General features: G+C 40.6%; 1 long non-coding RNA gene across 2 annotated transcripts; it reads right to left on the bottom strand.

Annotated features, from left to right (window-relative positions):
- Positions 1 to 3,018: 3,018 nt before the first annotated feature.
- On the bottom strand, positions 3,019 to 12,392 carry LOC146258499 (uncharacterized). Of its 2 annotated transcripts, XR_014729774.1 has the most exons (5): positions 11,453 to 12,392; positions 10,659 to 11,124; positions 10,345 to 10,526; positions 9,927 to 10,030; positions 3,019 to 9,307 (listed from the first exon to the last, which is right to left on the bottom strand). It is a non-coding gene; the product is annotated as an uncharacterized LOC146258499 (long non-coding RNA). The 2 variants fall into 2 exon arrangements; XR_014729773.1 differs by having other exon boundaries at positions 10,345 to 11,124.
- Between the last annotated feature and the right edge of the window lie 2,602 nt (positions 12,393 to 14,994).

Here is a 14,994-nt window from a genome sequence, read left to right as displayed (position 1 = left end):
ATAACTACATGCTCTTATGGGTCTTCCCTTTTGGCACTTGTTTAGCTTTTTCACAATGTATGCTTCATGTTTTGGCTGCTTGCAATGTTTGGGACTATCTCGTTGTTATGATCAGTGACCTATGCTCTTTTGTAAAGTTCTCTCTTGGAAGTCGCTTTGGATAAAAGCGTCTGCTAAATGAATAAATGTAAATGTAAATGTAAATATCTAAATAACGACTATCAAAAACGATTACTATATAAAAGATTAAATAATTACTGTAATAAAAATACTATCGTCACATATAATGTCTCTTCTCACTTTGTCTGTTCACCAACAACTGCAAAGAATAACGTTAGCAGAATTTGAATGTTGAACTGTTCACTGTGTGCTATTGGAAACATGTTACAAATGCGTGTACAAGTATTTGTTTTCCACTCCTGGACTGTTGATGTAACTGGTAACTAATAGAAAGTATTGTTGTCTCCAGTTTCAATGTCCTGGGTGTCCTCATATCTGAGGAGCTCTCCTGGTCCCTCAACACTGTGGAAGAAATTTAGATTTCCTGTGTGCTTACATTATTCACTAATCAAGAGAACTAGTCATTGGATACTAGTTAGTATGTTCTCATGTAAGTTTGCCATTAATAAGAGTAGGTTGTGTCTACACAATGTGTCAGGGTTAATAGATGTTTGAGATCAGGAGAAAGTACTGGCTAAATGGTCCTTGTCATGACTACAAGGAGAGCTCCAACTATGAACTCTGTAGTTTGAGTGGTCATGTGTTGGGAGCTGTGAATCTCTTTCTCTGAGACTGTTGTAACGTCATTACTGCCTGACTGTCAGTATCTATATTTACATTCTTGTGCCCTATAAAAGATGGTCCTCCGGCCTTCAGAGCGGAGAGAGACTTGATTGAGACCGAAGCCTGGTGTTGTGTTGTCATTTATTGTCAGACGGACAAAACACTTTCTTCATCAACACCATCTTCCTGAGGACTGTCTGCAGAGGCTCTGAACATCACCAGGGACCCCTTTCAAGCGTAGAACCTGCACTGCCACACTTCAAACAACAAAACACGTCAACTACACTGACACCACATACAATTCTTACTTGAGGATTACAGAGTGTGAGAAAGGTGATACATTGGCAATGTTACACTTAGTATTTGTATAATATGATTTCCCATATGGCAATAGGTTTACTAAGGAAGAGCGCGTCTCTTGAAATGTAACTCTTGAACAATCACCTTGTAATGCCATTTACCACTTTGTTTGAGCAGATGTTTGCATAATTATTCATTTTAAAATTTATTTTTTACTCCATTTATGGTGTGTCTGTCAAATTACAGTCAATGTTTCACCCATGCCAGTCTAATAGTTTTGTCTCTCTGCCTCAGGAACACACAAGACTGCCTTAACGCTCCCGTATTTTCCTGCCACGCCACAACTCCGACTCAGCCCAGCTACAGTTCCACGTCTGCTATCCTCACCTTTCCTTCATCAGCTATCACCATTGTCTCCAAAATCTTCAATAAAGGATTTACTTTTGACAGCCAACCAGAGTACTGATGGTTGCCTAACAATTAGTGTTGTTTGGGTTGGTATGAACAGAAACTGCTTCTACAAATTCCCATAATGGTCAATATTGGTTTGTATGCATAAATATGAATTACCTTGGTGTCTGGTTGGATTTCCTCTTACATGAAGTGGCTGAATGGATATAATTATAATATTAAGAATTAAACTACCAGCAAAGACATCACACTCAACTGTTAGACCATGCTAGCCACAGGAGTACATTACCTAGCCAGGCTACAGTTGCTCCTATGTGATTGACACGGGTAACATACTAAATAAATGCAAAGACCCATAAATTCTGGATTGGGCCTTTAAATGTAGTTTCCTCACCCTTAATGATTTTTAGCTATACATCAGTTTTGCTTTAGGCCATTGACTGAGGGTTATTTACATTTCATAGAACAGAAAAATTATTTACCTGGTCTTCTCGCTGAGCAGCAAGGAGAAGCTGTGCTTGAAGATGAAGGCTAGGGACATTCATATAGCCAGGAGGCTGGAGAGACTGAGGCCTGTATGAAGGGCTGCTTAAACTGCCAGCTGTGCTGCTTCAGAGGGGGCTCATTGATGAAAGCTGACCTTCATAACATTTTTTCTTGCTATTGCCCTAGTTAATGTGCATACTTGTATGGTATTGACTATCGAAGTATGACAATCACGTTCATTAAGGGAGAACTGTGGCGTCTGTTGTGTGATGTTCCTTAAAATGAAACTATCCAAAAACATGCAGATTTTAATCACAGTACCAGTTGAATAACTACTAGAGTGCGTGGGATTTTGTACTTTGCTATGTTGCTCATAAAGAATGATTTATTAAAAGGATATTCCAAGTTAAGTAATAATTGTTTGTTAAAATATGTAACAGTAGCCTATATGTGGAGTGAACTATAGTCCTTCGGTTTTTCTTAATCTATATTTTAACTTGTAGGCCTATGTCTAGTCTAGGCTACTCTTGATGCATATGTTTAGCCGTCTGCATCCCGGTGTCACCGACCATCTCGGGGATAGGATCTCTCAAACCGATCAAAACACAATTGAAAAAATGTTGAAAAAATGTCAAATGGAACACAACGTATGTAAGACGTTGCAGGCCTTTTCCCGACAAAACCAACCAAACCCAAACACCGAAACACCGACCTTTATAAGATCAAAATAAGATGTTTCAAATGGAACACGATGTGTTTAAGATTTTACGATGTTTCCCAGACGTCTTGGAGACGTATGTGTGCTAACTGGGACGTTCGGTAGGTCCTATTTTTACACATTTTAACCTAGAATCAATGATTGGGTTCGTGAAAGTACACTACTCCTGGATTATGGTGAAGGTTTGAGCACTTTGAGACCTTTAGATCGTGAGTTTGAAGTGACGGAAAACCAAAAGTAGCTAGCTTTTTCCCTCTGTGTAATTACTGAATCATGTAGCTGTTAAGATAATTTCTCAAGTAATGCACAGAGTCGTCGGATTCAAAGAAAAGTACAATAGTTTAATGCTTGCCAGCAAGGAGACAAAGTCTGATCGCAATACAAAGTTTGTCTGGTTCACAAGTCTTCAAGTAAGACTTTTTATTGGTGAGAAGTCTCCTCCCCTGCAAATCAGCTGTCAATATGATCGATCCCAGAGACAGAGTGCTCGTGCACGTGGAAACTTACAGAGTTCTCTGACCCTAGGCTTGACCATATGATTCACTCAGCACAGATAAGGTTAACACATTTATTGCACCTCTAGCATACTAATGGTCAACCTAGGTCAGTTTGTCTACGTAAGCCTAGTGTCGTCTATAGGTCATGTGAGGGTTCTCTGCTGGCAAGGAATGCTGAACACAGAATCATTCTTATTACAGGATAACAGTTACATATTCAATTTTTCCAACATATCCCTCCTGTTTATCCTGAATTAAAGGTGTTATTCCAAAACCACGCCTACACACAGCCAATAAAATCAAAAACACATAAAATCAAAACAATTCATAAAAATCAAAAATATGTAATATTCAATAAGACTATACAGCATTATAGTCTAGTGGTGTGAATGCTTGGACATGACGGAAGCCCATGGTATTGGGTAAAACCCCTCATCACTCAGCGGAGTGGTCCTCTGACATCTGTTGCATTCGACGGCAGACCTGGATCTCAGATCTCCTTAACCACACAAAATCAAATAGAAACAAAGATTGCAACACAGAAATCAATACAGAAATTATCAGGATATAAGAGCATGCCTACTTGTTGTCAACATGGTCATCTCTAAAACCATCAAACATTCAGTACACTGTCAGTCAGGATTTTCTAAGACAGGCCCTGATTGTGCTCTTCCTCTCCAGGTTAGGTGATAAGCAATTCTCTCCAGGTCAGGGAGTCATATCTCCATTTTATAGATGGCAAAGCTCCCCCTCCCCCGAAGGTAATCTCCTACAGAGCGGTCAGGACTTTTGGTCAACAGACATTTCTCTCCAGCCTGCTGCTAAGTCTTTTACAACCTCTGCATGATAAGACACATCACTTTGGCATAAATCCTGAAATCTCATTACATGTTGTCAATTTCAGTTTATTTTCAAATTCATATCTATTTTCTGTAGTAGAACCAAGTTTCTCTAAAACAAAACATTAAGCTTTAATGCAACTACCAAATAATATTTCATTAAGTCACAAATGAAACAGTATTGTTATCACTTCTTCCGACAGTCAATAACTGTTCTCAAAACATTCAAACTTCTGCCCTGGAACATAACAAATCAGCTGGAACATCTTTACATAACTGGTAGAACGTCTCATGATAGGAGTGTTTGTACCTAAATTTTATTCCACAGAAAACATTGTTTACGTATCTCAAGATTAAAACTTCACTTCTGAATCTCTTTACCATTTGCATTGTTATCAATGAAACAGTTAAATCATTATATCCGTAATCATAGCACCATTTAGGCCATATGTATTTCAACATACAAAACGGAATGTCATTTCCAAGACAATTCCCATTGTTTCTCAAAGTCCAATTTGTTGAAACGGATGCCACGATTGTGTGCATGGTGATTGTGTAATCTGCTCATAGAAAATGTAGTCCAGTTGATTTAACGGAAACCTCAACGCACTGTACCATAGGCACAGTGCAGAGTTTTCCTTAATTTGACGTCATCAAAGAAAGTGCACGCTTGACTCACGTGTACCATGATATCTCCTTGTTTATCACCTCTGAAACTAGACAGGAATGACCTCGTTCACCTTGGGTCATTTTTCAGGACTTAACGTGTCAAATCAGTCACCACAATCCAGTTTCCTTAGGTCAGGGACCTCTCACTGGATTGAGACAGCATCTCTCTCCGGTCTGCGAATTTCAAAAGAAGTAGATTACACAGTAATTAAAATTACATTCTCACAGAGGTCAGTTGAAAGCAACTGACTCATCATCAGCCCATTCCTGAACCTTTACAACATTTCTTTAGCTCAATAAGGTTCATGCATATTATGTTTTCTCACCAATAGGGTACGCAAAAAAAAAATTATCTTAAAGTTTTTCTTGGATAGTTTGGAACTCCATATACTATGAACATTCTTTCGTTATCACTCCCTCCTGTTGAGACATGAGTAATCTCATGGCTCAATATTATAGCATAATTAAATAGATTCTTTAGTAACATAAGTTCCTCCTGTGAATTTACACAACCCATCATTTTGGTGACACTTCTTGCATTTCTCTCAAGACAGTCTCATCCACATTATACCTTTCCTAATGTTAAGATTTCCTGTATGGCTGCCTCTTTGCTGCCACATCTGCTTTAGCATTCCCAGAAAAATAAAATCAATGTTATCAGTATGAACTTCTAGTTGAGCAAAAAAAAAATCTTCATAATCAATATCTTTCCTTGTAGATAGTCACTGAGGTTAAAACATTGCATCTTTTAACCATAGGGAACAGCAATGAGATGCTCTTGCATTATTCAGTAAACATAAAACTATTGTTATAATGTTGAAGCACACATTATAAACCTGTGTCATTTGTTTAATCACTCAGCTGGAATAGCACTGTGTCTAGTTGACGTCTAGCTTGGCACATGCAAGACTGTTGGACTGCCCTCTTTTTTGCGAGTAGTAAACATTATCCATTCCAACCACTAATTTTCTGTCAGTAAATCCAATTCCTAATACTAGTTTGTTCTGCTTGTCTCAGCGGTGTTGTCTTTATCTGTCCTATTGTTTCCACTAGGGGCATCATACAAGAGCAATCACCTTTTCAAACCATAGTATAGGGAAGACTAATATGAATATTAGAAACAGTAAGCTACCTATGGTACCACAGATGTCACAATACTATGGAAGAGGAAATAGGTCACCCATCTTTTCTACCTTTCCCTGCTTACTGTCTCCTATCTTTTTAGCCTATTTAGTCTACACCCTATGTCTCTGTTGGCCGTTGGTTTCTTCACTGAGGTTGAGACGCGCCTTTCTTTAAGAGAATGACTCCCCTTTGTAGTCAGACTTGTGCCTCAAGACTGTGGTGAGTAACTAATCTGTCCCTGTATCAATGTCCCTTACTTTCTTACAATGTGACAAGCATCTCCAAAGTGTCCTCTCTGCTATTTTGACTGCAGTGGCTGTGGTGAGTACCTGTTACGGTCCCTCCCACCTGGGCTGGACCAGTTCTTTCTTTTAATAACTTTAATCAATACCCAATCTCCTGGTTTGACTCATCCACGCTTTGGTTTACTGCTTCACCTGAAACAGAATTTAGCAGAAGATATCTCTTTTCTAGTTAGCATTTTGTATAAAATTGGTTAAATTTTTGATCCACCTCTTCAGGAATTTGGACTACTTCTAGTAGAACCAACACAAGTTCTTCAGAATTCTTATCTTTCCAAGTGATAATTGCCCTATTTATTCATTGTTGAGCAAACATATATAACAAGACAATACCTCATCATTTGATATTCAACTCCTATTACTTATGTCAAGAAATCTGTTTCTTTGTTACCTTTTAAACAAAATCAACTGTTAGTCTAATTTCTTTCACTCCAAAAACCTTTTCTTTCATTCAAAACAGTTAAGTTTAAGACCTAAATTATTTTTGATTCTCTGTTTAACCCAATCACACCTCTTTTTGTCAAATATATGATAAAAACCATTGTCATTATCCCAAACCAGAATTTAAACTGTATGTTTCTCAAATGAAAAGATAGATCACATAATGTTCCCAATGTAGCTTTTAACAAAACATGTTTCTGAATTACCCTCTGGGATCACCTTTCCTCGGAATTTCTGAAACTCATGTAAAATGTACTCAAACAACCAAAAACCTTGTTAGCAAATATGTTTCAAAATATTCATCACTTAACATATTTCAAAAGTAACCAAATTAATGTCAAATTCGCTCCAAATTCATGAATTTCTCTAAATTTGTGTCTTTTCAATCTCTCAATTTCTCTTTTAGTCTGCGCATGTGTCATGTGGTCATCTTGGATGTCAAATGTCAAGCTGCGATACCTTTACTAGTCTGTACCCGCCGCTATCGCTGTTGAGTTTGTCTAAGTTTGTTAGCTACAAATGTCGTTACCATAGTTGCAAATTCAACTTCCTGGACTCTCTTCGGTCTCAGAAAAGAGCAAAATCTCTGGCAAAATGCACTTTCTCTACGTTTCTACCATTAGCCATTAGCTATTAGCTAACAAAGTCACAGCTTGGATCTTTTCCTCTCAGATCCCAAAGCTATCCTAGCAATTTGTAAAAGACGTTGTTCAACAGACAGCGGACCGGCAAATTCAAACTAGAACCTTGTCAGCCTTTTGATTTCCCTCTCCTGTTTCCATGCAGTTCCCTTTTCTCCTGATGAGAAGTTCAGCTTCCTTTGTCTGCAATCTCTAGCATAATGTCCCATTCTACCACACTTATGGCATCCTTCTGTTCTATATTCCATCTTTCGTCTCCCCCTGGCTCTTCTTTGACCTTTTCCTCGACCTCCGCATGTGCTACTGTCAAATATAAACATGCCCGCCCCTTCGTCATCTAACGAAAACACTGCTGTTCTGGTTTTTGTCTTTTTCTTTTGTTGGAAATGTTTTTCAGCATGACAAGCATATTCCTGAGTTTCATTTAAACGGGAAGTACTGTGACATACCATATGTTCAGGTAAAACCCCGCTAAGATGAGGGAGGCAACTCACTCCTAAGTAGTTGTTCATAAGGGCTTTCATTCAACATTGTTGCTAAATGCTGTAGGTCATTGAGGTTCACAAATTGTCTCCCATCATCATTGGCTGTCCATGGTCTAAAAACATACAAAGTTGGCTCGCCGTTCTTCCCAGGGTTTGGATTTGTGACTTGGATCAAAGCTGGGGGTTGAAGTAGGAGCTGCTGCGGAGACATGTCAAGTTCTGCTCCGAGATTTTTATCTTGTCTAGATGTTACTGTATTTATATCATCGGAATCCTCTAAAGCCAAGGTATTTATTTATTTCTTTATCTTTCTGTTATGTGCTTCCTGTAACCAATTTCTCGCCTGTTGTAAGCCATGTTTTTTATCAGGCTTCTGATTTCCTCTTCCTTTTGCTCCGATATCTCTAACTAATTCGGAACAGCTATCCACACTCAGTTTACCATTAAATCCGTATTTAGTTCGCCATACTTTCAAATATTTCACATTTTCCTGTCCTCGAAATTGCATAAATTCAGCATCTTCAGTAGTCTCAACAGACTCTCCTTTACAACATGTACAACAATTACCCATGGTTAAATTCACAACAAGACCGCGGTTTTTAACAATTATATAATTAGTCCTCGTCGACTAATGAGTACTCTCTTTTACGTGTGCACGGAGTCATTTAATCCTGTAGTCTTCTCACAACGACTGTGGACGGTCCATTTACATTTACATGTATTCATTTAGCAGACGCTTTTATCCAAAGCGACTTCCAAGAGAGAGCTTTACAAAAGAGCATAGGTCACTGATCATAACAACGAGATTGTCCCAAACATTGCAAGTAGCCAAAACATGAAGCATACATTGTGAAAAAGCTAAACAAGTGCCAAAAGGGAAGACCCATAAGAGCATGCAGTTATACAAGTTACAAATTGAAACAACATGAACCACAAAAGTGCAGGACTGTACCTGTAGAAGAACAATCAACAGTAAAATATTTCACAGCAAGTACAAGACTTAACTTCGTTATATCTAACCTAAAAGAGCAATGAGTCACTTAATAAGAGTCATTGTAATCCTGGAGCAAACTAACTAACAAGTCCAGCCAAGCATTCTTAAGTGCCGTTGTACTCCCGGAACAAGTGCGTCTTGAGCCTTTTCTTGAAGGTGGGGAGACAGTCAGTGTCCCTGATGGAGGTGGGGAGCTGGTTCCACCATTGGGGCGCCAGGCAGGAGAAGAGCTTGTGTTGGGACCGGGCAGTCTTGAGCGGTGGGACCACCAGACGGTTGTCTGAAGAAGACCGTAGGTGACGGGTGGGGGTGTAAGGTTGCAGGAGAGACTTGATGTAGACGGGTGCAGTCCCGTTTACTGCTCGGAAGGTCAGTACCAGGGTCTTGAATCTGATACCGGCGTTGATGGGTAGCCAGTGGAGAGAGATGAGGAGCGGGGTAACATGGGAGCGTCTGGGTTAACCGTGTCAAACGCTGCAGAAAGGTCCAGCAGAATGATGACGGATGACCTTGAAGCCGCTCTGGCAGACTGGAGGGCAGTGGTGACTGAAAGGAGGGCAGTCTCTGTGGAGTGGCCGGTCTTGAAGCCCGATTGGTTGGGGTCAAGCAGGTTGTTCTGAGAGAGAAAGTTAGACAGTTGGTTAGATACAGCACGTTCAATTGTTTTAGAAAAGAAGGGTAGCAGTGATACCGGTCTGTAGTTCTGGAGGACAGCAGGGTTAAGGGAGGGTTTTTTGAGTAGAGGGGTAACTCTGGCCTGTTTGAAGGCAGAGGGGAAGGTGCCAGAGGTAAGAGAGGAGTTTAAGACATGGAGCAGAAAAGTTATGATAGAGGGGGAGATGGTTTGAAAGAGAGGGGAGGGGACAGGATCAAGGGGGCAGGAGGTGGGGCAATGAGAGAGAATAAGGTCAGAGAGCTCTGACTCGGACAGGGGAGTGAAAGAGTTTAGACATTTAGTTGGGTCAGTCGTGAGTGGTGAGGGGGTAAGAAAGGTGGGTTTAGGCAACCGACTTCTAATGTCAGAGACTTTTTCCTCAAAGAAGGAGGAGAAGTCGTCTGCTGTCAGGGTGGAGGGGGGGGTGGGGGAGGTGGGTTAAGAAGGGTGGAGAAGGTAGAGAAAAGTTTGTGGGGGTTTGAAGCAGAGTTAATTTTGTTAAGAAAGTATAGGGATTTAGCACCAGTTATGTGAGAAGAGAAGGATTTAAGGATAGAGTGATACTTATCAAGGTCCAGACCGTCTTTGGACTTGCGCCATCTCCTCTCAGCTGCTCGAAGGGTGGACCGCTCTTCACGAATAACATCCGTAAGCCACGGGCAGGAGGGAGAAGATCGTGCAGGCCTGGTTGACAGGGGACAGAGAGAGTCAAGTGATGCAGTTAACGTGGTTAACAGGGTGTCGGTGGCAGTGTTAGTGGGGTGGGACGAGAACTCGTCAATGGGAGGGATGGAGGATGTTACAACCGAGGAGAAATGGGAGGGGGATAGGGAGCGGAGGTTGCGCCGGAAAGTTACGAGGGGAGGGGAGGTAGGAGGAGTTGGAGGGAGAGAGACAGAGAATTTGATAAAGTAGTGATCAGATATGTGCAGTGGGGTTACAGAGGTTAAGTCAGTGATACAGTTACGTGTCAGGACGAGGTCTAGCTGTTTGCCTGCCTTGTGGGTCGCCGGTGTGCTCAGCAGCGTCATATCAAAGGCAGTCAGGAGGGACAAGAAGTCAACAGCCTGCGTTCCTTGGAGGTGGATGTTGAAGTCCCCAAGGACTATCAGGGGGGTTCCATCATCCGGGAGGACGCTGAGGAGCATGTCCAGCTCGTCCACAAAGTCAGCTAGCGGTCCTGGTGGGCGATAAAGAACAATTAAGCATGCTTTGATAGGATTAGTTATCATCACATAATGGTGTTCAAATGATTTGGCAGTAAAAGAGAGTGGCGTGGATGTGTATTTAATATGTGGGGAAAGAAGCAAACCTGTCCCACCACCCCGCCCAGTTGAGCGGGGTGAGTGAGTGAAGGAGTGGTTGACGGAGAGAGCAGCTGGAGTTGCAGTGTTCTCTGGGCGGATCCATGTCTCTGTCAGCGCAAGGGCATGAAGAGAAGCATGGGATGCAAACGCCGGGAGGAAGTCTGCCTTGTTCACAGCGGTCGGCAGTTCCAGAGCCCTAAGGAAAGAGAGAGGGCAGGTGGAGAAGATCTGGATAGGTAGTGAAGGTTAGAAGTAGACCGTATATATTTTGTGACATATCTACGTCTACGGGTAGTGTAATGAACAGGAATGCTAAAGAAACACATGCTAGCTATGAATAAGTTCTAGGTAGAATATAATCTAATTATGAATATGAATAGGTTGATACTTATCAGAAGAGGTGATCCTCCTCGTCGGCCTTCCTCGGTGGACTCCGCAGGTAGACTCCTTTGTCTTTGTTCAGCAAGGCAGCTGCAGAAACGCCACAAACAAAGAGGCCTTGGTGATAACTATTTGCTCATTTTACTTTGTGATATGACACACAATTGTGATGTCTAATGTACAATATAAGGTACTATTAAGGAAGTACATCTACTACGAAACGGTAGTCTACAATTTCACTGAAACATTAGCATCATGACATTAGCCTCTGTTGCCCGGGCAACACATCTTACTGCGGTTTATGATGCATCTGTTTTCAATCGTTAAAATAAACATTCCTCACAAATACATTTTCGTTGTAGGATTTATTATGACATTAGATTACAACTAAACGATTTGTTGGTGAAATTATCATTACCTGTGGTTTCAAACCAGTGTAGCTCACTGCAACGCTGTACTGTAGCCTAGTCTAGAAGAACGCTAGTAGCGTAAGCTAAAAAAAACATCTCCACACTGCAGCTGTTAACAGCTCGTAGGATGTCAAATGGCGGCTCATGTTCGGCACTACCCCTTACTTCAAAAGTTTTTCAATAGGTGAACCTATCTGACTAGTGACTACTAACCTGAACTCCATCGCCACAGCTTAAACTTTGTCAATCTGTTCATGAAAATAATTCATTTCAGCCTAGACCGTACAACGTAAGTAACGTTAAATCGAATTAAACCAACGCAATCGCTACCAAGACAGGCTAGTAAGTAGTAGCCTACAATTTACCGGGGCAGCTTCTCCACACAGCAGGGCTATATCGCATTTTGCCTTGTTACTGACAATGATCGCTACCACTGACATTTTTATGAATGAGTGATTTTCCCCTAACTAAATGTCAAGCTTATTCACGTTTTTGGGGGCATATTTTCAGTTAGCAGATGGTACTATTTTAATCGCGATTCCATCTGAGATAGCTACTGCTGGTACGTCGTTGTTAAAATAAGCTTCAAAGGGGGTTCTTTATTAATGAATGAATGCAATATGAGTAGGCTAAATGCCTGAAAATATCACGAGAAGGGAAAAACTTGCAATGACATTTAAGTCATAGAGATTAGGTCAATATTTACACCGGTCTGCCAAATTTTTTCGTTTTACATTGTGATATGAAACACGTTTGTGAAATGTAGCTAGCTAGCTACATATGATAGCTCTATAGCCACTACGCTGATATTATTAGAGCTAAGCTAGTAGATCTACTTTCGGAAACAGTGGCCTGCTATTTCACAGAGGAGTTAGCTCTAGCTGTTACCCCAGCACATCTGCTACTATCTGCAGTGTTACCAAGTGTTAGACCTAGCTACAGCTAACTTGCTACCTTGTTAGTCTTCCGTTCCAGACCTCTTCTGGGAGGTACTGTACAAATCGTCCAGCCACCAGCTTGTGCCGTAGTGATAGTCAGTTAGCAAAAAAAAAATCTAGCTAGTCTAGTCAGCTTTGTTGTATTTGGTAGAATACAAAGTGATTATTTAAAGTCAAGTAGCTAAGTGAAATGTTCGGTTTACACATAACAACAGACCAGGATGGTTTACAAAGATGCCTTTTCCATTCATACGTCTGAGCTTACTTTTAAATAACAGAAAACATTAATATATGGAGTTTAGATGGTTTTATGAATCAATAAGTCCTACACCAGCTTGCCATCCACTTGGGTCGGGAGTCGGGACCCACCACTTGAGAAACACAGTCTTACACATAAGTAGACAAACTGTAATATTAGACGTCCCATAGCCTACAATTGACCCTTTAAATATAGCAAAGATGGGTGTTGATTTTTTAATCCTTAATGTATTGTGTAAAATTAGCTACATTATGCTGATGTCTTTCTAACCCGGTGCAACAGGTGCCCTGAGAGGATTAAGGAGTTGAAGAAGCAGATGCTGTGTCTTCCTCTTGTTGGGCAACCAACAAGTTGTTTATCTGATTACAATTTAATAAGTTACCTAGCGCTGCATCTTCATGAGCTACATTTGGCCTCCTTCTCTTCCAACCAACCAGTATCACCTCTCCTCCATCTGAGTGATGCATGTCATTTTTACAAACTTATTATCAAGGGAACACAATGGTCAGAACTGCAGTCATACACTTAAATGCTTTTTTAAATATGTAAACACCAGAAGACTATGGGCAGCTGGGGCAGCCGCAAGCACACCCTCACAATTTCCCCAGAAATGGTATGCTCTCTAGTTTTACTTTGTGATATGACACACAATTGTGATGTGTAATCTACAATATAAGGTAATATTATTAAGGAAGTACATCTACTTTCGGAAACAGTAGTCTACAATTTCACTGAAGCATTAGCATCATGACATTAGCCTCTGTTTCCCGGGCAACACATACTACAGCGGTCTATGATGCATCTGTTTTCAATCGTTAAAATAAACATTCTACACAAATACATTTCCGTTGTAGCATTTATTATGACATTAGATTACAAGTAAACGATTTTTGGGTAAAATAATCATTACCCGTGGTTTCAAACCAGTGTAGCTCACTGCAAAGCTGTAGCCTACTCTAGTACTGCGCCAAACATTTCAGCCACTACTGTTTCCTCAACTTGAGCCAACACAAAGCTGGACTTGCTGAAATTAAATTCTGGATCATTACTAAATCTTCTTGGTCAAGCTACAAACCTTGGACATGTAAGTTAATGCTATATCATTTTGTTGCTTTACTGTATATGGTTACCTACCTTGCTACCCTTAGAATGTGGCTGTATCATTAGCTCTGCAGCTAACAGCTGAGTTACTGTCGCTAATGTAAAGGTAGATGGCATCAAGTGTGTGTGAATACAAACGCTGTAACACGAGTGTTGTACACTTCTTTGTTATTTGGATAACCGTACTGCTGTTGGTGTTATGCCTCGCGATATCTGCTTTTCTCCTCATTGAAAGACTGTGTGCACCTCTGCAAACCAGGGTGATCCGATGAGAATGGCTAAATTCAAGGCATCTTACAGCAACGGGGGCTACGAGCCATTGCGATACATCCGTTGTAAACATTAGCGCATGTTGCCGCCCCTCTCCTCCTCATTAACATTTAAAGCTACAGACACAGAAACAGCGCATTTTGAGGAAAGCTCATTGAAGGACTGCTCGTAGTGGCTGTAACTATGCACCAAGGCTGAATTTCCGGAAAGATACTTCAGATACAGTATTAGGGAACCACTAAGGCCTATATAAAAGCATCCAAAAACAGCATGTCATGTGACCTTTAAATATGGACCCCTGCAACCAACGCAAGCAAGCACACCCTACAATTTCGCCAGAAATTGTACCCTCTCTAGTTCAGTCATATTTTGACATATCAAGGTGAAATTTTGCATGGTACTTCAGAGGCATATCACCTTAAAGCCTATTAGGTTTGAACCATCCTTCAAAAATACATTTGATTTAGAGACACAAACATATTGAGGCAATTTGGACATTTACATAAATACACCCCTTTCAGCCATTTTGTACTTGATTCAATTGCCTTAAGTAACATTTTCAAATACGTCAATGATACATATCTGTACAAAATTTCAAGTCAATTGGACCTTTGGTTCAAGAGAAAAGGAATTTTGAATGTTTTCCAAAATTATCACTGTAAAGGAAAATCCATCATGGCTGACCTTATGGTTCATTGAGGCTTTTTTGTTTCTCATGAAAAATTTGGCATGCACACCAAGTTTCAGAAGAATTGGTGCAATAGGGTGGAAATGCCATCACTTTGAAAATTTGACTTTAGGGCGTGGCCTGTGGCACCCCCTATGGTCCGATGTGGCCCATAATTGGTGTGGGGGTACCCACTTGGATGTAGTATAAATTTGCCAAATTAGAAAATAAACTACACAACATACACAATCAGGGTGACCAACAAGATTATATTAACTAACCAACAATAACATTACAAACATCTAACTGAACGAA

The sequence above is a fragment of the Hypomesus nipponensis genome, chromosome 14 (assembly GCF_054491055.1).
Source record: "Hypomesus nipponensis isolate SF chromosome 14, ASM5449105v1, whole genome shotgun sequence".
NCBI lineage: Eukaryota > Metazoa > Chordata > Actinopteri > Osmeriformes > Osmeridae > Hypomesus > Hypomesus nipponensis.
Note: the sequence above shows the minus strand (reverse complement) of the source record. Positions and strands in the feature narration are given on the sequence as shown.